This window comes from Cygnus olor, chromosome 3, assembly GCF_009769625.2.
Source record: "Cygnus olor isolate bCygOlo1 chromosome 3, bCygOlo1.pri.v2, whole genome shotgun sequence".
Taxonomy (NCBI): domain Eukaryota; kingdom Metazoa; phylum Chordata; class Aves; order Anseriformes; family Anatidae; genus Cygnus; species Cygnus olor.
In genome coordinates, this window is record NC_049171.1 from 11,406,341 (window position 1) to 11,414,071 (window position 7,731).

Here is a 7,731-nt window from a genome sequence, read left to right on the forward strand (position 1 = left end):
AAGCAACATTGCAAGTTTCGTCATGACAGTGTTTTTTATTTATTTATTTTATTTTATTTTATTTTATTTTATTTTATTTTATTTTATTTTATTTTATTATTTTTCTCTTTGCTGTATGTGAATAATCTTGAAAATTTTAGGAAATAGTACTAAAATAAAAGTACATGCCAACTTAATTTAATATGACTCCTTTATTTTTCCATTTTCCATTTTTCCATTTTAGCAATACCTAAGGGACTTGTTCCCAGAGCCTCAGCTTTGTTTCTTGACACTCTAAATATATAGTAAATGTCAATCCCCACTTTTAATGTGAATACTCCTTATGTTCATAGACTTCAGCTTTTCTGCTTTCCATGCAAGGATGCATGACCTTTATGAAGGAATTCAAAAAGGAGTTCAAAGAGGAATTCCTTCAAAGAGGGATTCCTTCAAAGCAACACAGACATCATTCATTCTTTGGCCCAAGGAGGAGTAACAAAAACAGCTGCTTACATAGTATTGCTGAGGAGGAGGGGTGGAAGAAAAGTGAAAGAGGAAAACTAACATGCTGTACTCTTTTTCCATGTGGTGCCATGTGGTCCTTGTTACACAAGACCAAGATATGTGCACCTTGGACATAGTCCATATAAGAATCAGGATGCTAATCAGCTGCTGCTCTAGTACATAAGGTCATAAAAACAGACATACCATCTCCAACACTGTCTGTAAGGGACACCTAAAGAATAGCAAAAACAGGGAAGTCTACATGATACTTCCCCAAATACTGTCTCAGCTTTCAACTATTTTAGGGGATTTCCTAAGTTTGACATGATTTATCTAGTCAGTAATCCTCAGTGTTTTTTTTTCCCCATGCTCTTGTACAGTGTCCATTTCAAACCACATAAGTTTTTGCATCTACAACATCATTTGGGAAGATGCTTCACAGGTCTACTGACCACTGCATAAGGAACAAGCTTCCTTTGAAGCTTACTGCTTCTTTCTTCTTGGGATGTCCATGACATATCCTAGCAAGAGGTGCTGCACAGCACAATGCAAACCACTAATGAATTTCCAGCCATTAATTGTGGCTTTGTTCTTCTTACATAGACTAGAATATTTCTGGCATCCCATGTTCCTAAGGCTAAGAAAGAAAGGGTATATTTGGGTTTGAGGTACTGCATTGTCATGAGGCTAAGACAAACTCAGGTTGCTGAATATCTGCAGTTTTGGATGCTTGCTGTCACATTGTAGCTCACTTTTCCAGCTGGATCTACATGTGCTTCCCCATTTAGATGGTTTGTTTGCTGTTTGAGGTGTGGACAGCTTTGTATGCACTTAGCACCCTGCACACAGAGACTGAAACTTGCCTGAGTAACCATGGCACTCCTGTAAATAAATAAAATAGATAACAGTCATTATTAGCATACAGTCCCCTCTAAAACAAAACAGTCTCTGTAAATGGATACATTCCCTGTAATTGCTCTCCTGGGGCCTTAGCGTCTCCTTCATGATTGATCCAGGAACCTTGGCTATACAGTCAAAACAACATGTTCTCAACCTAGTACCTCCTGCTGTGTTTCTATCTTTTTGCTTTAGCTTCTTTTATACCCGCATACATATTTTTTTCCTACTGTTTTTTTAATTTCTTTGCACCATAATTGAAAGCTTAGCTATCCTCCTCTTTGTTCCATTGCCAGCAATCTTTGATAAGTGAGTACTTTTCTAGTTTTTTTTTTTTTTTTTTAAGTAGTACTTTTAAATAATTAATGGAGTTCTTGAAATACTTTATTAATTAATTACTCTTGCTACATTGGTGCTTCCTAGATGTTTTTCCTTTGGCTCATCTCCTAGAGAACGAGTCGCGTTGCAGTGTTTACCTGAAGAACAGGTATCTCCTGAAGGGCTGCCTGGTTTTATGTGAATTCCTTTGTTCGCATGCCCTGCTGATATACTGAGGAAGGTTTCTGAAGTATGTTTCTCAGATAAACTCAGGGATTATGCCCCAGGAATGCACTATAGGGCAGATAAAACTATCATGAGAAAAGGAACATTTCAGGTACTCGTGAAATTTATTTTTTTAACTGGACCAAGATTATCTTTACAGCTGCATCTGCAGGAATTTATCTTCCTCCTTACAACCTTCCTCCCTATGTACTTAGCTGCCCCATGCAAAGCCACATCACTTATCAGTGAGGTGTACTCTCCTTCAGCTGCAGGATTATGAGCCTCTCCTTGAAAGCTATAAGGAATTTCTTCTATTTCACCAAAACTGTGAAACTTGTCCAAACATAGGCAGCTACAGTTCTTGTGCCAGTAAGAATGACAATGAAGGAAAAGGTATTTTATATATACATATAAAATATATATACTGCAATTCTCTATCTACTTAACATACTTTCTGGTGAGATTCAATCTAGATATACAATTTACATTGCATTTTTAATCATTTTGTAACCTCCACACTAGTAAATTAACTAGGATTAGGGGATATTTCCAGCCACTCAGAATTCAGCAGCTACACTGTTAAATTCTCTCTGATTATTATTATTATTATATATTTTTTTTAATTTTCTTGTTTCCCCACACAGTCAATCAACGCATTCCTGAACAACTTCTGGCACAACTCAGGACTTAGCATGGACTCTTCCTGATGGTGTTTTAGTGGACAAAGTAGTTTAATAGCATGAATGGAACCAGGTTTGGGCATTTGACTCTGAGGCCAAAGAGCAGTCCTTGGCATTCTTAATTTATTATTATAGCTGAAGTTCTCAGGAAACAGTGCTTCTGAAATAACTTAAATTCCCTACCTTGCCAGAGGAGACAGTTGTTTGATAAGTTCTTTAGAAAACTTCTAAAGGAAGATATTTTTTGCCTACCTTAAGTATTTGAGTTCAGTTGCCATCTTCACTTACTGCTTCTGCGGTAGAATTCTGTCAATATGTGAGAACAGTACTGGTGTACTACTTCTGCAATGGCTTCCATCCGGAGAATCATAATCATTAGTACTGACAAATAATTATACTCATTAGAAAGAAGGAAACTGAAGCATAAAATAATCTGAAACTCCCTGAAAGGCACAGTTCCTGCCAGGGGCACAACTCACTCTTGCATAGGATGACTCAGTCTGTCTTCTCCCACTCAGGCACTGTAGTGAAGAAATCAGAAAAATTCAGATTTAGATTGCATAGAAAACAGAGCAATATTTCTTTTGGATGGTCACTCTTTCTCCTTTAACTTCTACTTATCATGAAATGTGACAGGGCATGGATTAACAACTTGTTGAATTCAGTCATGCAATCAGAGAAAATGGAATTGAAAAGGGATTTTGAGAGGTCATATGGTACATTTCATTGCCCCAAGGCAGAATCAGCTCTGGTAAGGACATTGTGGACAGTTGTTAGAAAAACAGCTGTTTTTAAGACTTGTAATGATGGTAATTCTACACTCTCCTTAAGCAATGTGTTCCAGTCCTTCACTATCTCTACCATAGGATTGTTTTTCCTAACTCTTAACTTTAATCACTTTTGCAGCAATATAAGACCATTATTTCTTGTCCTATCCATTGACACACAGAAGAGATTTCTTCTTTGCAACAGTCTGTATTAGATTTGAATACAGTTAATATACTTCCTAACCTAATTTTCTCTCTTCTGGATTATGCAAATCCAGTGTTGTCTTTTTTTTTTTTTTTTTTTTTTTTCTGAAACGGTCGTACTTTCTAGCTTTATGATGTGCTGATTCCTTTTGAATGTTATGTTATACATGGGAGTACAGAGACTGCTGGATGAGCTGTCTAAGCCTAATAATCACATACTGCAAAGCAGAAGGAAGAGGACAGGACCTCATCATTGGGGAAGAAGCAGAAAGGTCCTTTCATAGCAATATAAATTTAAATCAATTTAACCAGTCATGAGATGTAAATGAGGAAAAAAAGTGCTATCAGGAGCAACAGGAAATCTCAGGTTTTAATTTAAAAGAATAATAGATTGGGTTTTTACATACTTCCTTCCACATTACAATATACTAGTTAGCGTGAATATGTAGATCTGTCTTCTGTCAGGAAAAATCTTATTCCATTCGGGAGCTTTTCTTTGCGCTTTACTGTCCATTCTCAATGCTACTTCAAACACTGATAAAAATGTATTCTTCTAGGTAATCCCCACAATCCTGAAGAGCTCAACACTGGAAGACCACACAGACTGACACATTATATGCGCCTTCAGCCTACTTCATTCTAAATTGGATATGTTTCAAGATGCCTACCTAAAACCTTGGTTAAAATTATTTGCCTTTTTTGTTTTTGAGATAAGATTTTAACAAGACTATAGATATATTATATATATAGTCTATATAATATAAAATAGTCTCTCTATATATAGTCTATATAAATAACATATATATTTTTTTTTTCTGGGAAAGTAGTTTATTCATAAAATTCAGAATTACTCTAGAGTGGGTTTCTTTTAGGTATCTCCAAATGCACAGTAAAACATACCTATGTTTATGTCCTCTAATGTTATTTTGTATATATCTAGAAAATTATAGGTACAAATTGTGAGGTTTCACATTTTTAAAATGAGTATGTAAAATGGCTTGGAGCCAGAATCTTTGACTAAAAGCAAAAAGTAAAGTGGACAAGGTCAACATTATCCAAATGCTTAAACTGTTTGTTTATTCCCTGATACACTTTTCACTCATGCTGAATGGAATGGAATGGAATGGAATGGAATGGAATGGAATGGGGTGGAATAGAATAGAATAGAATAGAATAGAATAGAATAGAATAGAATAGAATAGAATAGAATAGAATAGAATAGAATATAGTTCCAGTTGGAAGGGACCTGTAAAGATTATTGAGTCCAACAGCTCTACCTGTTTGGCACATACCAAGGACCAGACTGTGTGTGTGTGTCGGGGGGGTGTTGTAAGCAGCCACCCTCTTCTGCACTATAAAAGGATTTATTAGTGTGGATGGGGTCAGACTGTGTTATCTGGCTCCCAGGCCAACAGATGCACCTAGATACTGTTTACCTTACTTCTATATATATTTACCTAGTCATGGGTACCAAACCGAGAGGACCAAGTAGCTTCCCAAAGTCTTCACTTTAAAAAACTTTCCTACAGAATAAGCTTTATAAATATGAAATATGAGGTTTAAACACAAATATTTCCATTAACTACATTTTGGGTCAGCATTAAATAAAATCATGGCTACGTTTCTCGGCTTCTTATTTTTCAGAGGAAAGTCGCTGTTAATACAGATTCTTAAACCTTCTGTTAACTTTCTATTAAAACCAAATTTAAATTTAGGTTCGTATGCAATCCACCATCAAGTATCTAAGGTCAATAAGGTTACTGTGGGACAGCTCTTTCAGTTGATGTTGTCTGTCTATAAAGTTATTCATTCACTTCAGCTTTGCAAAGCACTGCTTCTGTAGGCTTTTATATCTATCCTTTTCTGCATCTTTTTTGTATTTCAATTACTGCTTATCACAAGATTAGTAATAATTTTTATAGTCCATCTTATAGGGAGGCAGAACTTTCAGGCAAACATGGCTTCTGGAGTCATAAAGCATAATATGTAGAAATCCTACAGCTTAACTAATAATCAGTCAATCAATATTTAGGACTTCTGGTGAATCTCAGTATTTTGGGCTATATTTCCTTCATGCTTTCAACTTATTCCTTTTTAATGTACCACAACTTCTAGTAACTATAGGTAAAATAGAAGAGTTTGTTAAAGAAGAAATTTGTTGGAACAACAGTTTGTTTATATCATTTGCAGTTCTGGCCTAAATACAAATCAGTATTAACAGTTTATAATTACTGTGTTAACATTTTCTGTTTCTAAAGTAAACTAAACATTTAGGAAAGCTGCATTGCATCACATATTTATTGTCTATAATGAATCTGAGATTTTTATCTGACTATGATACAGCGGGTTTCTAATTTCTCCATTCTTGTAAGTATAGCATTTCTGTGAAGTTCCATTGATTATCCCTTACGTATCTTTTAAAAAAATAATGTCTGAGAGTATTGTATTAATTTATTTATTTTTTCTCTAATGTTGCACAAACAGATGAGTATGCTCAGATTACTGTAGTGTTCACAAAACGAAGTCATTGGATATACCATGGTTAATTTTTTTTTTTTTTTAAGTTCACTCCACACAGCAGAGATGGTTAAAAAAAAAAAAAAAAAAGTTTATTTTGCTTTCTATTTGAAAACATTTTCATCCATGGCAGTTAGCCTGATCCCTACTGGGAAAACAGAGACCTAATTTTGTCCTGCTTAATACAAACAGAATTCCCAGTGACTTCACTGGGAGTTTTGCCTGAACAACGAACACCGAAGAAGGCCCTATAAACTCTCGAGAATATCCCTCTGCTTTCCTGTGGACTAACCTAATCTCTGTAGTTTACCAAGTACTTACATTGTAACAGTGTACTGAAATGCTTTGCAAATTATCACATCCATATGAAGTACTTTCGGGTCTGTCATAGAAATTGCTAGTCTATAGGAACCAAACGTATCTTAAAACTGCAGCATGCCCTAGGTGGTTCTATACCCTTCTGTACAGAGTTGGCAGCTCTGAACAATGGTTCTGTATGAATGAAAATAACATCTCCTTTCCCATGTCTTTACTACTAACAGCTTCAGTTGGTAACAATAAATGGATATCTTGGGTTCAGAGAATAGTAAATATAGCATAGAAAAACAAACCATTTCCAAGAATGTATTTTCTCTGTGGTTAGAATACGTTATCCTATTCCACATTATTGAGCTAGATAGTGCTTAGAGACAAAAAAAAAAAAAAAAAAAAAAAAAAGGTGGTGAAATCTGAATGGGAAAGCCAACTTTGGCAGAAACACTACTGCTGGTTTTAAGGAATGAAAAACAGAAGTTTTACCAAAACAAAAAAAAAAAAAAAGAAAAAAAAGGAGAGAGAGAGAAGAAAGTTCAGAAAACTTGTTTTTCAAATATATATCAGACGAAGGGTGATATATATGTGATTACGGTGAAGTTTAAAAACTGAAGTTAAAAGAAAGGGAAAAAATTTGTTCACTTTTCTTTTTTTTTTTTTTTTTTTTTTTTTTTTTAAAGATGGAGTGCAACTGGAAACAGCATGCAGCCAAAGGTCAGGGTCAAGAGTAATAGAATCCTGGCACTATGTGCTAGTTTATCTTCTACACGATGAACTCCTGCCAAACCATATACACAATGTCATACAGCAGGGAAAAGTGTCTGATGCATCTCCAGAGTATTTATGAGGGCTTCTGTTTTGAAGATAGTTTCTTAGGTAACAGAATAATAACATAATGGGACTATTTCTCATTTATCTTTTTTTTTTTTTTTAATTTATTTTTTGGCTTATTCTGCAAATTAAGCTGTGATAACTGATTCCCCCTTTCTGGACTCCCTCTTCCAATATTAAGAAGAACTTTATTTTTAGGATTTGTATTAAGAGAAAGATTTCTGTGGTGGTCTTACAAGTACTTATTCAAATTAGACTAAGTATTGCTCAGCACCTTTGGAAGTAAATAGTTGAGTTGGAATGATAAGCATTTGCAACATTTAAAGGAGATGAAAGAAAGTTTTGACTAAGTTGTTGTTTCTTAGACTGTGTGCCTTCCTGTCTCACATAGTACCGTGTCTTATGCTTTGTTTCTTTTAAGCATGGTAGTATATTTATACTCTGCCTGCAAAGCCTTTCCCTTCCAATGTATAGGCAAAGCACAATCTAGTAGTTTG

At 35.0% G+C, this 7,731-nt stretch overlaps 1 long non-coding RNA gene across 1 annotated transcript; it reads right to left on the reverse strand.

Moving 5' to 3' along the window:
• Positions 1-305: 305 nt before the first annotated feature.
• Positions 306-3,127, reverse strand: LOC121068201. Its single transcript, XR_005818697.1, has 3 exons — positions 3,083-3,127; positions 2,856-2,984; positions 306-1,365 (listed from the first exon to the last, which is right to left on the reverse strand). It is a non-coding gene; the product is annotated as an uncharacterized LOC121068201 (long non-coding RNA).
• Between the last annotated feature and the right edge of the window lie 4,604 nt (positions 3,128-7,731).